The sequence below is a fragment of the Engraulis encrasicolus genome, chromosome 16 (genome assembly GCF_034702125.1).
Source record: "Engraulis encrasicolus isolate BLACKSEA-1 chromosome 16, IST_EnEncr_1.0, whole genome shotgun sequence".
NCBI classification, from domain to species: Eukaryota; Metazoa; Chordata; class Actinopteri; order Clupeiformes; family Engraulidae; genus Engraulis; species Engraulis encrasicolus.
In genome coordinates this window covers 15,281,442-15,298,951 of record NC_085872.1, presented here as the reverse complement: position 1 = coordinate 15,298,951, position 17,510 = coordinate 15,281,442, and the positions used below count along the sequence as shown (strand labels likewise).

The 17,510-nt window shown below is 42.9% G+C and overlaps 1 pseudogene; it reads right to left on the bottom strand.

Moving 5' to 3' along the window:
• The window catches only part of LOC134466005 (collagen alpha-5(IV) chain-like), a 48,202-nt pseudogene that overhangs the window by 23,027 nt on the left and 7,665 nt on the right, over positions 1 to 17,510 (bottom strand).

Here is a 17,510-nt window from a genome sequence, read left to right as displayed (position 1 = left end):
AGATTAAAAGTGACAACAAAGACTTTTCAATACCCTGTACCGTACTTGAAATAACTGTAAGTCGCTTTGTGTCAGTTAAGTGTAATGTAATGGACAAGTGGGTCCCTGTGGGGCCTCACAGCGTCCCCCGGGACACTCACAGCACTCACCACCACCACCCTGCCCTCGTCACTTCAGAGGACAAGAATGGAGGGCTCGTTAACTAGTTGTGTCGAGGCGGTGCTCTCAGCAGGGAAGGATGCTCACCCATTGCAGGAGTAACAGACAAGATTAAAAGGGGCAACAAAGACTCTTCAAGGTATTTCAGAATCAGACCGAGGTGGGGCATTGTATTGAGAAAGACAGGTGGGCAGCTGTGGTGTAATGGTAATGGAGATAAGCTTTAGATCAAAGGGCTGTAGGTTCGAAACCCACTCTTTCACTCCCTACCACACTCCATGGCTGAGGTGCCCTTGAGCAAGTCAAGTCAAGTCAAGTAGGTTTTATTGTCAATTTCTTTACATGCACTGGTCATACAAAGAATTTGAAATTACATTTCTTGCTTTCCCATACAGACATAGACTAATTAAGGTAAGGACATAGACAGTATAGACATAGACAGTACTTATACATGGACTTAAGACAGTATGGACATAGACAGTGCTCATACAGACATTTAAAGTGCAAGACTGGACAACAGAAGACTTGTAGAGGACATACATTAAGAGGTATTTGTTGTGTTTTTGTGCTTTTCCTAAAAAAAGTCCTTTATAGCGTTCTGACATGGTAATAGTAGCATTTTGAAGAAAATAAATATAAAAAGGTCTGTCAAGTACACCAGCAGCAGTGTGTGTGTGTGTGTGTGTGTGTGTGTGTGTGTGTGTGTGTGTGTGTGTGTGTGTGTGTGTGTGTGTGTGTGTGTGTGTGTGTGTGTGTGTGTGTGTGTGTGTGTGTGTGTGTTTAGTGCAGGTAGAAGGTGCGGTGTGCGTCTTGTGTGTGTGTTCGTGTGTCTGTGTGTGTGTGTGTGTGTGTGTGTGTGTGTGTGTGTGTGTGTGTGTGTGTGTGTGTGTGTGTGTGTCAGTGTGTGTATGTTGGGTTTAGAGCAGAAAGTGCAGTGTGCTTGTGTGTGTGTGTGTGTGTGTGTGTGTGTGTGTGCATGTTTTGAGTTAGTGCAGGTTGAAAGTTCAGTCACAAGTATAGTAGTGCAGGTGGAATGTTCAGTCGCAGATATGGTGGTGGGGGATGGGGAGGGGGGGTTGTCAGTGGCCTTGCTGGCTAGAGGCTGACAGTGGGGGGGGGGGGGGGGGGTTGTCAGTGGCCTTGCTGGCTAGAGGCTGACAGTGGAGGGAGAGTGGGTTGAGTGTTCAGCATCTTGATCGCTTGGTGCATTGTGCTGCTCGCCAGCCGGGTGGTACGGGAACGGAGGCGCCTGTACCTCTTTCCAGAGGGCAGGAGGCTGAACAGTTTGTGTGCAGGGTGGCTTGTGTCTTTGATGATCATCAGTGCTTTCCGGGTGAGGCGTGTGGTGTAAATGTCCTGCAGGGAGGGGAGTGGTACTCCAATGATCTTCTTCGCTGTGTTCACAACACGCTGGAGTGTCTTCCTGTTTTTCTCCGTGCAGCTTCCTCCCCACACTGTGATGCAGTTGGACACGACGCTCTCTATGGTTCCTCTGTAGAATGTTGTCATGATGGAGGGTGTAGCACTTGCCTTCTTTAGTTTGCGCAGGAAGTAGAGACGCTGATGGGCCTTCTTCGCCAGTGATGTAGTGTTGGTGGTCCAAGAGAGGTCGTCGCTGATGTGCACTCCAAGGAACTTGGTGCTGCTCACTCTCTCCACAGCATCGCCGTCGATGGTCAGTGGTGGCAGTTGTTTTTGGACCCTTTGGAAGTTGACAACAATCTCCTTGGTCTTGTTGACATTCAGCAGGAGGTTGTTGTCTTTGCAGGTACCTACATAATCCCATAGTGCTCCAGGGACTGCAACCAATACCCTGTACCGTACTTCAAACAACTGTAAGTCGCTATGGATAAAAAGCGTCAAATGTTACGTGATGTAATGTGAAAAAAGACAAAAGTTTGATGTGAGAAAGAGACACTTGAGCATATGTATGGCACATTGTGTTTTGCTGTATACTTGTCTGGTATACTGCACCCTGGATATGTGATATGAGTGTTTGTTGTCGGCCCTACCATGGTGTAACGGTAGGACACTGGTCTACTCTACTCTGCGACTGACCCGGGTTTGATTCCCGGCCCGGGTCCTTTGCCGGCCCTTTCCCGTCTCTCTCCCCACTTGCTTCCTGACACCATCTTCACTATTCTATCATAAATAAAGTCCAAAAGACCAAGAAAAATTGTGTTTGTTGTCAGACCTTCTCTCCTGGTGGTCCTGGCAGTCCAGGGGGTCCTGGTCGGCCTGGATAGCCCTCAGTAGGGGGGCCCGGCAGACCTGAGGGGCCCCTATCCCCTAAAGAGACAGAGAAGACTCATTAACGACATTTACAACATGTGGTCAAAATCTCTCTTTCTCTCTCTCTCTCACACACACACAGTATCTAATTAACTCTTTACCACAGACACACCCACTCAGGCATGCTGACCTTTTGGTCCGGGTGATCCAGGGCGAGGCCCCACAATGGCCCCTGGTTCCCCCTTCTGCCCTGGCTCCCCAGGCCGACCCCCGGGGCCGTTAGGTCCTGGATAACCTGGCATTGCCACACAAACATGGATGATTACAAACTCTCCTGCCATGTTTTCCACATATCAGGAAGTCTTTTTGTGTATATTACTTTGTCATGCATACCATACCGGTCAAGCCTCCCGTTTTTCATGGGAATCTCCCTATTTCTGATTTATTTCCCGCTGTCTTCACGATTTGGTATTTTCCCGCAAATAACCCGATTTATCTCGAGCGTCAGTCCAGAAATTCTCCCCGTGGCAGAGTGAAAAAGCAGAGTAGAACACGCAGTTCGATTTGTCACTGTCGCCCCGTTGACTGTCAGGATTTGGCCTATTTAACATTTCCTGTTTTTTTTTGGTGTAAAATCTGGGAATTATCTGGGAATTAATTATAAATTTTGAATCGCACGAAGCTCACAGGTGTCCAAAGACAAATCTCTAAACCAGATTAACAGGTTGTCTAGAGTTTTCATCAACTAGTCTGTTTGACATCCAAATTCTTATCTACATGTTCTTAGTTAAACTGCACATTGGAGACTGGTCAAACGCAATTTCAAACTTCCGTGCTAACCCTGTTATAGATTTAGACAATAAAGTACACTTGACTTGACTTGAACACTGCTCCATGACACCAACCTGGTGGGCCATCGGGCCCGGGGGGCCCTCTCTTCCCTGGGGGTCCTGGGTCTCCTGGCACGGGGAAGCGCGAAGCAGGCTCCCCCTTCTGACCTGTGGAGCAAGGAGGTGCTACATTTCACAAACCCTCTGGAGAGTAGTGTGTACTGTACTTTAATAAATTGTTGTAGGACTTAACGGTATTTTCCATACAATAATTGACCACGCAGACAGTTGAATGTGTGTGAGTATTTTGGCCTCCATTTCAGCATGGAGTTCTCCCAGTGTTCTTAATGTTCTAATAGGTGTTGGTATTCAGTAGTCAGTATTCAGTGGTAGTCAGTGTGTAGTCATGTATGAATGATATTACTGTGTCCAACCTGTGATTCCTGGTGGTCCCAGTGTTCTTAATGTTGTAATAGGTGTTAGTATTTCTGAGTGGTAGTCAGTGTATTTGTGAATGATATTTGTGTGTCTCCGTGCGCGTCCAACCTGTGATTCCTGGCGGTCCTCTGAGGCCCCTCACCCCGATGTTGCCTTTGTGCCCCGGGAGGCCAGGAGACCCCAACCCCGGCGGTCCATGTGAGCCAGGTACGCCCGGTAGCCCTGGTGGTCCCGAGTGACCAGGTGGACCCTGGTCCCCTTTCAGACCACAGTCCTGCAAAGTTCCCACAAAGGGGAGTCATTTTACCCCTTGCTCACTTCAGTATTGAGACATTAACACACACAAACACAAACATCCAGATGCACCCACACAAGTGCAAACACACTCAGTGGGCTCCACAAGAACCCCAAGAAGAAGCTCAAAACTGAAAACCTGACTCTCGCCAGCTGCTATGTGTCACCTCGGTCTTCACGATACCATCTGGGTATCCCCCACAACCGACACATTTACGAATGATGCTCGGCATCAAAAATCCTTGCATGTGATTGGATGACCAACCTATCCTCATCTTTACTGATAAATTACAGCCTGCATTCCTGATTGGCTCCCACATGCAGGACTGATTCTGACTTTCACAAGGTTTTCAAACACAGCCAGATGGCATAAATCTGATTACAAAACTGAGGTCTGCATGAAAAATAAAACACTCTATAGCAGTTTATTAATGCACCTCTAATGTGCATCAGGGCAGTCATGGGTAAGCGGTTAGGGCGTCAGACTTGTAGCCCAAAGGTTGCCGGTTCGACTCCAGACCCGCCAGGTTGGTGGGGGAAGTAATTAACCACGTGTTATCCTCCTCCATGACTGAGGTACCCTGAGCACGGTACCATCCCGCCGCACTGCTCCCTTGGGCCACCATTGAGCGCTGCACGGGTGAAGCATAAATGCAATTTCGCAGTGTGCAGGGAACACTTGTGTGCTGTGTCACAATGACAATGGGAGTTGGAGTTTCCCAGTTGGGCTTTCACTTCACTAATGGTACGTTCAATCGCACACTGACTTACGAATTTGGAGTCCCCCGGTGGGCCTGGTGGGCCTTTTAGGCCGTGACGACCTTTGGAACCAATGAAGCCAGGAACGCCAGGTGGGCCAGGAAATCCAGGAGAGCCCGGGTCCCCCTTGATGCCGGGAATGCCATAGCCGCCCCCGTCTCCTTTAGGCCCGGGAAACCCTGGCACGCCTGGGAGCCCAGATGGGCCCTGCAATCAAACCAAAAGACATTAGCATTATTAGCCTTTACGATAAAATGCTCGTCCCACCCATCAAGGAATGCTTGGAGATTGAAAGTTCTAAAAGAATTTAAGACAGGATAGAAATAGATAGTATGGAAACAGTCGAATAGTAGATAGTACAGAAACAGAATAGAATAAAATGTGAAAATGTAAAAGCTTGCATTGTTGTAGAACACACTCTTTTTGTAGTATGTTCAAAGCCCATTGTCTTAAAGGTTAGTGATATCACGACAAAAAAGAAAAAAAAAATCCCCACTGATAATGAATAGAAGAGAACAGTTCTATGCAAACTGACTTTTGGCATTCAGACAACCTTGCTCCTCACTCCATGAATCTGACTGCAGTGAATGTTCATAAATGACCTTGTCATGGACGAGCTACCGTACATGACCATGACTTTCTACCTTATCAACCGAATGTTTTATTATCATATGTGTGCTCCAATTAAACAGCCATGTAGTGCATCTATGCATGTAATGTAACAAAGTGACTATCTCTGTGCAAGTCCTGGCTTACTGATTACAGAAGATAATAATGATACAGTACCGGTGAACCAGGGCCGCCCGGATAGCCTGAATGACCAGGGTCTCCCTTATGTCCAATACCACCAGGGGCACCTAGAAACACAATGGCAAAAAAAACATGTGATTCCTTGTAGCAGTGAGTGAAAGGAGAGTTCCATTTGCCACGGCTATCACACACAACAGCACACCGTGGGATCGCAATCCATCCTACCTGGGTGGCAAAGCCTGACAGGCAGACTAGGGAACAGGCCCCTTAACAAACTTATACTTAATATGAAAAGTTTAAGCTATGTGCTTTTAACACACAATTTATGAAAAAACATTTATATGGCCAAATTTCTATTTGCTTCATTGGCAAGATGGCATTTGTGATATCACAAGAGGTTCTGTTGCCTGAAAATATGTAGTAAAGTAGAGTAGAGTAGAGTAAATGTATTGATCCCAGAGGGATCAATTCATATAACCTTCTTCACAGTCAAATGAGTCATCTGTTAATACTGTAGAAATGCTGTTACCAGGGACCCCAGGTGCTCCAGGGAGGCCAGGCTGTCCTCCTTTGTCACAGTCCCCTTTCCCTTTACACCAGCACGGCTCTCCCTTATCACCTGCACACAGTGGACAGACATATGCGGAGATTTGGCAACGTTAAAATCAAATAAGAGAGAAAGGGTCCGAATTAAAAGTCCTTTATTATTACATGGACACCATTGATAGTCGACGCATTTTGGTCGCAACCTTCTTCAGGGCTAATTAAAAAGTGAAGCAAACAGGTGTGTTCTTAATAGTCTCAAAGACATGTGAGCATATCACGTGACATTGGCTTATCACTACACCATTAGACACATAATGACACAAAACAAAATTACACAAAACAAAAACCCACTGTGGAAAAATAGCACATCAAGAGAACCACCACTTCATTTACATTAAGACGATGTTCAAGACGGTAGGTAGCGATGTACAAAGCACCACTAACACGAAACGAAACGAAATAAAACTGTTGACAAAAAAATGAAAAATGTAATGATTTGTCCTTTTATGTTGAGTCAACATCTAATAGCTAATGCAAAAGATCATAAGAGCCTTAACAGGGTAAAAAAAACAGAACATGTTGCTGTTAACCTGAAGTTAGCTGGTTCTTACTTGGAGATAGTCTATCACATTTCAAGTACCTGTTTTAAACATATTGCTATACAGTACATGCAGCTCCAGCATTTGATGGGAACGCGATGGGAATTTGTAGCATGATTTAATGATTGGCAAGTTTTGTCTTAACCTGGATATCCTGGCTGCCCATCATTACCGGGATCACCAATTGGGCCCTTTGACCCAGGTGGACCAACGGTGCCACGGTCATCACAGTTAGGGTCTGGAAAAGAAAGTCTGTTTCATTACATTACATTACATTACATTGCATTTGGCAGATGCTTTATTAACCAAAGCGACTTTCAAAAGAGGACATAATCATAGCCAACATCACAAGCAAATACAGAGTGCACAGGAAATATACAAAACAACAAGTGTAGATGCAAAGAAGGGTTAGGGTTTTTTTTTGAGTACGCACACATGATTAGGCATGTTTTTTGTGATAGTCAAAAAATGACTGAGGTTATAGGTTTGCTGTTCGAGGTAAACGGCTCGATGACAAATTATCATACCAGGTGATGTGTCATTTCAAACATACAAATCAATCAAATCTAATCATAAACATTTACGACCCAAACATTACAATTAACTAACATTACCACAGTGATGAATCAAATCAAACACAATGTCATTGCACAAATATGTGTGGCTTTAATGCACATTGAGTGTTTGCATGACAGTTGGTGGAACACATTTGAAAATTTGTATCAGCTCTATCACACCTATTGGCCCGGGTGGGCCGGGGTCCCCAGGAGGGCCTGGGGGGCCGGGAGAGCCAGGGCAGCCTTCTTTCCCAAGGTAGTCGAGCCCAGGATCGCCCTTATCCCCTTTGATCCCTGGGTCTCCTTTTTGTCCATCAGGTCCAAAGTAGCCTGAGGAAGGCGATCGGCCACCTGTAGACACACGCAAAATTAAAAAATAAAGAGAGAGAGAGAGAGAGAGAGAGAGAGAGAGAGAGAGAGAGAGAGAGAGAGATGATGTCATAACAGGTCCTAGAATCCCTGTCTGTCCCGGTTGAGCTTAAAGAGCAGAAGAATAATAGGGGGAATGTGGGGTGCAGTGGCAGGTGCAGGTGCAGGTGCAATCTTAACCCCTTAATGCATGCCGTACCATCTGAGGCAGGCGGTAATAATCATTGAAATTGCATAATTAACATAGGACTACTCTTCTATGATATAACACTGGGCCTTTAGTGATGCACTATGACTCAACCATTGTCATTCTGGTAATAACAAGTTTAGAACGCCATGTTTTAACGGGTTAAAGGCAGATTGGGAAGGCTATGTGTGAAGAAGTCATAGTAGCTTGTATTTACCTGGCAATCCAGGAGGGCCAGGAAATCCATCCACACCTACAGTAGCCAGGAAACACACAAGCTGGCTGTTAATTCCAGAAATTAGCCATTATTTTTCTTCAGAGTATATTTATTTCTACCTCTCTGTGCAGCAAGATGAACTACATAAGTAGCAAGTGTAAGATAGGGGCAATGATGGCTTTGACTTCAGGACTTGCGTCTTGCAGTTCCTGCACTGACCAAGCAAACCTTGGAGGGCGCTACTGAGAGGTTAAAGACTGAACATCCTTGAAGTGCATACCATTATGTGACCTTGCGTCCTCCACTTGTGGCCTCACTTTTTGCTGCTGCCCCGCCTCCGTGGAGAAAACAATTAACTTTCCCCACTGTCAGCCTAGCCACAACAATCTTTGGGGGACTATTGTTCATTCACAATCCAGTTTACAAATGAGAAAAGTACTACAATTGAGCTTTTGGGAGATGCCTGTTGTCAGTGATGTCATCACAAATTACTTCCTGGTACGAGGCCACAAGCACAAGTGGAGGACGCAAGTCTGCATATTGGAATGTACACTCTGTCTGTAGCTTTGTTGTTTGTTTTTGTATGTTATTTGTTCTCCCTTTTCCCTGAGCATTTTCACTCAAGTGAATTAAGACATCACAGCAGATATATCGGATCATTAATAAAAAATTGAGTGCAAACCTGGTGGTCCACGCAATCCAGGCTGTCCGGCATAACCAGGGGTTCCAGGCGGACCTTTTAAAATTAAATCCACTGAACCAATAACCTTTTAAAACCAGACGAGATGGATACTGTGGATTACAGTGGACAACAAACTGTGCATGTGTATCAAACAAGCACATTATTTAGGTTAACAAAACTAAAAAGGAAAGCAAGGCATTATTGTATGCCCTCTTAATCATTCTAAATCGTTTGATTTGCTTTATCTAAAGGTGAATTAAGAAGAACTGTCATTAATATGCACACACGAGCAAAAAAGTTGTTTGGAACAGACATCATTGTCATGGTAAATGCTAGACCTGCTCGTTCAAAATTCAAGATTCTAGATTCTTTTTATTCATCCCGAGGAAAATTTTGTCTTGGACACACACAGCTGCCGCATAGCACAAAGCACACGACACAAAAAAAACACATACAGACATTAAGTGCCATCATAGAGATGCATAAAATGCATACTTAAAGTGCATACCTACTGTGGTACGGCCTCCCACAAAGATACACATGGCATGACAAGGACGGTAGTTTTTAAAGACCTGAGTCCAACAGGTTCACAGGCTGAGATATAATACGCCATTTACTTCAATTACTCACATCACCAGGGGCTCCAGTTGGACCTTGTGTGCCCTTTATTCCCTACGAACCAATGACAACATCTGCAGTTACAACATGTATTACATTTTCATTCATCTTGACATAGGCGCTGTATCATAACATTGGTAACCGTTTAGCTTAGTGATGGATTACTAACCTTGGGCCCTATCTGTCCATGGTATCCAAGTGGCCCGGCCTCTCCTTTCTCCCCCTAAAACAATGCAGTTTGAGTAAAAACAAAAACAAAATTCTACATTGACAGTACCACATAGCATAGGGATGGAAGTAGCAGCTGTTTTACTTAATACGCTAATTAAAATATTACTGTAACAGCTGACAGTCTCTGATGACTGTGGGCCCCATTGTCGAACAAAACATTTTTTTGGTTTTGATTTCAGATATAGAGCCAGAGGAACGCAGAGAAAGATATGCAAGCAGAGGAGCAGTCTTGTAGTGGACTCTAACCAGGGTGCTGAAATGGCTCTTCATGAAGCGTGACTAGCACTCGTAGGAAGCATTACATTTAGGCACACTCCTGTCTTGACACCCCTCTGTATACTAAGGCTATGTTGTGAAAATATGCTGAGAAAGGAGACATTGTTGGGGATATGAGCACAACATGCACTGAACATAGATATGCCTAGTGTAACACAGATATTCCACAGAAGCCGAGTCCATTCAAGTGATATTCTACTGATTTGCTCCAAACTCCTGGTCATCCCATCCATGATAGCTAAAGTGATACTGTCCCACTTAGCCGCCAGTTGGTCTCATAGGACTCAATGTTAACTGCTAGCTTGGAGATAAACTTTGTACTGCCAAACTCAGAGAACGGTTGAAAGTACAGCAGAAAGGTAAAACTCAATCAGTTAACTCAAGGAGAGGTGTAAAATAAGCTTATTTCCAAAAATGGGACAGTATCACTTTAAGTTTATATTCAACGGCTTACCCATACTCCGGGTTGTCCACCGTTGCCGTCTTTGCCTTGCTTTCCCTACATGTCAGGAAACAAAATCTTCATCAAGACATTATGTTATTCAACCTTTTCAACAGTTGTTAACATGCATTACCAATGTATTATATGTAGAAAGAATAATGTAAGTATAGACAAAGATGCAAACAATGGCCTTGCTTACATGAAAGATTTAATTCTGAATTAACCCCATTGAATTCTGAATAAATCTCAATTCTGCTTTGAAAACATAATGTAAACACTTCACAATTCATAATTAAATGAAAGTGCAATATAAACTCGACTGAACTGTTTAATTCAGAATTATTAATTCGGAATTAAAAACATAATGTATCATGTAAACATGGCCATTGAGAGTATATAAATTGACATACATCAGGGCCGATTTCACCCTTCTGGCCTTTATCACCCTGAAGTGTGGAGCTCCCTGGATAGCCCTGCAGGTACACAAACAAGCAATAAGGTTGTTTATCTCTCTTCCTTATCAAAGTCAAAGTCAAATTCAAAGTGTACTTAATTGTAGCACAGAGTCTCATGGTGAGGCTAGGTGATTGGTCAAACACAGACGATACGATCAGTTTTCACTGAAATTCATTTTGCATCCCTGAGCAACACTCGCTTAAGACAGGACATTCACATAACATCACACCACAAGACTTTTGCACAACTGACAAAAAAGACAGAGGACACAGGTCTATCTAGAGACATACATGCATACATACATTACATACAACCCACATAACCTGAGGATCCTACCAACATGGAGTGATAACTCTATGCAGTCTTGTGACTGATATAACAAAAGAATCGATTGATGTACGAAATCATTATGACAAAAGTACTCACAGGGTCCCCAGGACAACCAGGATTGCCCTCATCTCCACGGTCTCCCTGTTACAAAGACATTCACAAATATCAACCCGTTAAAACACAACGTTCTAAACTTGCTGTTACCACAATGTCAATGATCGAGTCGTAGTGCATTACTATAGGCCCTGTGTTATGTCATCATAGAAGAGTAGTACTATGGTAATTAACCTTTCAATGACTATTACCGCGTGCCTCAGATAGTACGGCGTGCATTAAGGGGTTAACTGTAGTCACCTAACATCATAATGCGTTGCAGAACTGTCAACGCAAAAATGGTCTTTTGACCACTTTTTGACTCATAAATTCAGGATTTGCCATGCTCACTGGGCTGCAGCAGTAGTATGAGGAGAATGGTCAGCACTGTGGTCTAAGAGCCTTCTGTTTTCATATGGCAATGTTCTCTGTCTTCATACAACTTGAGAACTCTGCTGGGACTCTGATGGGGTAGAACATACCACTGCCTCACAATCACTCTGAACATCAAACTGCCAAGAGCATCAACATTTTCATACGGCCGGTTACCTTCAGTAAATCATGTGCCTTTCCCACAAACTGTATGGAGCCTTTTGGTCCAGGAGCTCCCTGAGGCCCTCTGGTACCCTTGGGAAAAAGGAACATGGAACAAGACAAATATTCATTTCAATTTTCAATTTCAATTTTTATTAAGGATAGCCCCTTGAGATGAATGATCTTGCTCCGACAATACATGACATGACATTTTTTTTTTAAATAACGTAAAATACATACTAGACAAGACACAAAACACAAACACATTCATATCTAAAACAACAACTAAAATTGCTCCCCCAGACCAACCCCCACCCCCATTCCTCAACAACCACTAGATGACAGATCAGATAGGCTACACAGAGTGCATTATTAGTAGTTGTGCTATAAAGCCTGTGCTGGAAGAATGGAGAGACATGAAAAGGAAAAGGAGAGGTTTGAGGAAGTGAGCAGGAGTCCAACCTTTGGGCCAGGAGGTCCGGAATAACTTGGGTTGCTTCCCTCTGAGCCCTTTTCATAGACAGATAAATACACACACGCATACACGCAAGCACGCACACACACACACACACGCACACACACACACACACACACACACACACACACACACACACACACACACATACACGCACACACACACACACACACACACACACACACACACACACACACACACACACACACACACACACGCACACACACACACACACACGCACACACAGTATGAATGTCTACTCAACTGACACAGTCTGTAAAAATGTCATTCAGTGTGTTTTCTTAACTGGACATTCACCTTCGTTCCTTCTCGGCCACGTGGCCCTGTAAATCCCTGTGGAGTCAGGAAAAGCAAATTATTCATATAATTTTTTACGAAGCATTGATATCCACATCATGTGCTCCAAATGACGTGCATATTGTACACCATGCACTGTCTGCTTCATGTTCAATGTTTTCATAAATATAAATATAAATATAAATATAAATATAAATATAAATATAAATATAGAGTATGTGCAACAGGTGAGGCGACTCACAGGTGACCCGGGCTGACCAGGGGCCCCAGGTTCCCCAACATCGCCTTTCGGCCCAGGAGTGCTCTGGTAGGGGAGGACACAGACATGACTGACTGGAGGATGACTGAACATTGGAGACAGACCGATAAATAACAAAGCAAAACAAAAAACGCAAAAAATCTTTAAAGAAACACAAACGGGTCAAAGACGTGCAACATGAAATTGTCCTTCAGTGCAATGGATACTTTTGCTTAATAGTCTAGTCGTGATTTCATGAACCCAGAAATGTTGAGTACCCTAAAGTTTTATTGCAGAAATGTCATCTATAGGTCAAATGAAGGGGATTTAGCTTGGTTGCCCAAAGTTGCACTTTGGGCAATTTGCATAATTAGCATAAATATATTGTTAAGGTAAGGACTACTACTTGTGAATAGGCTTGAAAAATGAAATCGTAGATATCACCTTGAAACTTTCTCAGTTGATTACTGACGATAAGAGAAGAAAAAAATGTATTGGATGTTTTTTGTATTTTGATGTTTAGATATGCAAATGAGGGCATGCATCATTAATTATGCACTAATTTGCATACACACGAAATCAGCTTTTCATGGTAAAACCAGACTGAAAATTATTTTTCTGTGGGTAAAATTTGTATATTTCAGGGTTGAATTGGTGAAAACCCTCTGAGGAACCTGATCAAGAAGATGTTTTGACATGGATAGATTATCGTGGAGTCTGTTAAGGGTTTTACCATTACGGAAGTGACAAAAGCACCAGACTTTGCATGGTGTTTCTTTAGGGTATACAGGTATGTAGTAATTCTAGCCTAGGAGCCCTCTGAAAAAAAACTTTCTAACATGTCATATGAGTGAGTCTGTGCTTACATGCTTGACAGCAAATGTAACATTGTGAACAAGTTGAGAAGATTCATACTTCGCCTGTATTAAAATGAGTATTTCCCACACTACAACTAAGGTGAGAATAGACTGCTGCAAATGCTCACTCAGCAGCATACTGAATGCTGTGTCAGTGCAACAAGGTGTCCAAGGTAGCAGCTTCTCCATCTTCTAATTTCCATAACATAAATATTTTTATTTGCATGAGATAGAGTAAGGGACAAGGCCTCTCCATGTGTGTGAATAACCCATAACATCACCAAATTCTAAATCTTCACACTTAGTATTGTGCATATACAGTAGTGAGTGCATTTCAGTCATTTTTAAGAATGGCATTATAAATTACTCAATGTATATCTTCAGTTGAAATGAAATAAAGAAAATAATTTCTCTGTAGGTGTTCAGTAAGTAGACAGAGGTAAATTGATTTCTTTTTTCAGAATTTGCAAACAAGTCCTCACCTAGTAGTATACTTGTGTATACTTGTAGTATACTTTTTGCATCATATTGTACTTGACCTCAGAATGCTCTACATGTTTCCGTCCTATGTAGTTGTACAATAGTACAGTAGCATACAGTACAGTGCAGCACAGTACAGTGTTACAGTAGAGTACAATACAGTTCATTATAGTACAGTACAGTAGAGTAGAGTACAGTATAGTAAAGTACAGTGCAGTACAGTACAGTTCAGTAGAATACAGTACAGTGCAGTAGAGTACAGTAGAGTATAGAACAGTACAGTACAGTAGAGTACAGTTCACTACAGTACAGTACAGTACAGTACAGTGCACTACAGTAGAGTACAGTAGAGTAGAGTACAGTAGAGTGCAGCACAGTACAGTGCACTACAGTACAGTACAGTACACTAGAGTAGAGTATATTACAGTATAGTACAGTACAGTACAGTAGAGTACAGTGCAGCAGAGTACATTGCAGTACAGTAGAGTACTGTACTGTACTGTAATGAACTGTAATACAGTATATAGTCTTGATGATCACATCGCCTTCACCATCTCCATATTCTGTTTTGACACTCTCTTCAGCCTCATTATCTTCTTGGTATTCATCCTCATGAACTATGAATGGTTAAGATACGGTCCCCCCAACACTTTTTAAATGGTGTGGTGAATCAAATGATTGATTCGTGTCATCACAATTAATTGATAAACGATTAATTGATACTATTGTATGATGTTTGTATACATAGCTCTTTTGAATTTGTTCACTGTATATGTAGGCCTACATGCAGGCTACAGCTGTTTAGCATGAAACACCTAATTCATCCATCTACGGTACATGTCAAAACTGTCTCTTGACCAGGGTCTTGAAAAGGTTTTCACTACCTCAACCCTGAAATATACATATTTTATCCACAGAAAAATAATTTTGAGTCTGGTTTTACCATGCAAAGCTGATTTCATGCAAATTAGTACATAATTGATGATGCATGCCGTCATTTGCACATTTGACCAATATACAAAAAACATCCAATACATGTTTTTCTTCTCTTATAATCAGTAATCAATTGAGAAAGTTTCAAGGTGATATCTATGATTTAAGTTTTTTTTGCCTATTCACCTATATAGTCTTACCTTAACAATATATTTATGCTAATTATGCAAATTGCCCAAAGTGCAACTTCGGGCAACCAAGCTAAATCCCCTTCATTTGACCTATAGATGACATTTCTGCAATAAAACTTTAGGGTACTCAACATTTCTGGGTTCAGTATAGGGGCCTATGGGGATCACGACTGGACTATAACCGCAACTGCAAAAAACATGATTTATTTTCAAGTCGCTTTCATGGATTCACTTGAAAAAAAAACATGTTTTCTACAGTTACAGTAAGCAAAAATTGCACTGAAGGACAATTTCATGTTGCATGTCTTTGACCCCCCCCACACACACATACACACACACACACACACACACACACACACACACACACACACACACACACACACACACACACACACACACACACACACACACACACACACACACACACACACACGGTTCAACAGCAGAAAAAGACAAAGCGAGAGAGAAGGAATGCCATTACAGGTCCTGGAGGCCCAGGCTGTCCCGGTTGTCCTTTGAGAGCGGTAGATGGTTGTGAGCGAGATTCACCCTGTAGACAGAGACGTATCATGGGCACTACATCCAAATGACCTTCACGAGCACAATGTGTTAATATCATTCTGTTTTTACTTGAGATAAACATACCTTTGGACCTGTTTGTCCATGTGGGCCCTGTAAAGCACAAATACATTAGAAAGGTAATGTGCTTTAGATGACTGATGCAACCCAACTTTACATGTAAGTCATGAATATGGTGAGGAAAACAAACTGTGAGTCCCTACAGGTTTTCCTGGAGAGCCTTGCTGTCCTGGGCTGCCGGGAGGTCCCACGTCTCCCTGTAGAGACATCAAGACAACGGCACCATCAAACAAGGAACACCATGAAACAAGGAACATCAGCAGCAGTACTGTCTTAATGTTGTTCATTTCGGCAATTCCGGGTAAAAAAAATGAATTGAAAAATCCAGTGACATTAGCTGATAAAAAGCCAATAGACCTAGTCATTGCCAGCAATAAATAGCATACAATTTGTGAGCACAGTAAGTATACATTTCTGCCTCTGCTTTTTGGCATATCTCTCCCTATCTCTATCTCTCTATCTCTCTCTATCTCTCTATCTCTCTCTACCTCTCTCTCTCTCTGAAGACTGAGACACATGGAAAAGAAAGACAAATTGAAACACAAAGAGAAAGATAAAGATAATGATAAAGATAAAGAAATGACAAGTGCCACACACCTCTGTCCCATTACATCCTGGTTTTCCTGGTGGCCCAAAAGGGCCCTGGAGCCCTGGAATGCCCTGGAAAGCAAGATATTGAATAGTATCAGTCTGTGACGAGATTTCATTTGAACGAGATGATGACACACCAATATTGACCCAGTCGGCTCCTCTGGCCTACCCATATACCTGCATTGTTTTCCCCTCCGAATGCTCCACCCGTGGTCGTGCGTGCGGTGCCAATCACTGCCAGTCATTTGGCATCTTGATTAACCACTACATACAGCGGGTGGAGCAAATATGGGGGAAAACAAGCTATTTCATGGGCGGTCCCAGAGTTGCCGACTGGGTCAATGGCGTTGGGAAATAAGATAATGAAATTCGGCGGTCATACCGAAGCTCCCGAAGCCCCAGGGAAGCCCACTGGTCCTGGAAAACCCTGTTACAAGAGGAGAGGATCTAATCTCAGTATCAAGTAGATATGTGTCATTAATAGATTAACAAATATTTGTCAAGTAGCAGCACATGAATGTGTGTATGAATGTATGTGTATTCATTAATGTATTCATATGTGTATGAATCATATGAAATAATGAATATTAGTCACCAAGTCCCCCTTCTGTCCAACATTCCCGTCGCGGCCGTGTTGCCCCTGCAGCAGGAAGAGAAGACAAAGACTCTTCTTAGACATGACGAGAACACACATGGAGGAGAGTATATTCTGTAGTTGTGTATTTGTTACCTTTTGGCCCGCAGGTCCTGGTGGGCCCTCGTGTCCAGCCAATCCACCCACACCAGGAGGTCCTATCTCGCCAGGATATCCTTTCTCCCCCTTTGGCATAAAAAACAGACAGGTTGTATGTGTAATATATTGACATTTGACATGTAATCAGCTAGACCAGGGGTGGGGAACCTATGTCTCGAAGGCCGTTTTATCCGGCCCCCGACATAATTTTAATGCTATGCAGCTTCATATGAAACATGACATATTTGGTACAGGAATCTTAGAAATTGCATTTGCAATATGATTAAGTTATATTCAGGGGACATAGAGAAGCTGGGGTCTGTTTTAAAGGTATCTGCTTTCAATAGGCCTAAAGTGCAGGTGGAAATCCTGGTTTGTGTTCACAGTACGGCCCTTGGAGAAATTTAAGAGGCCCTTCGAATGTAAAAGGTTCCCCCCACCCCTGAGCTAGACTCT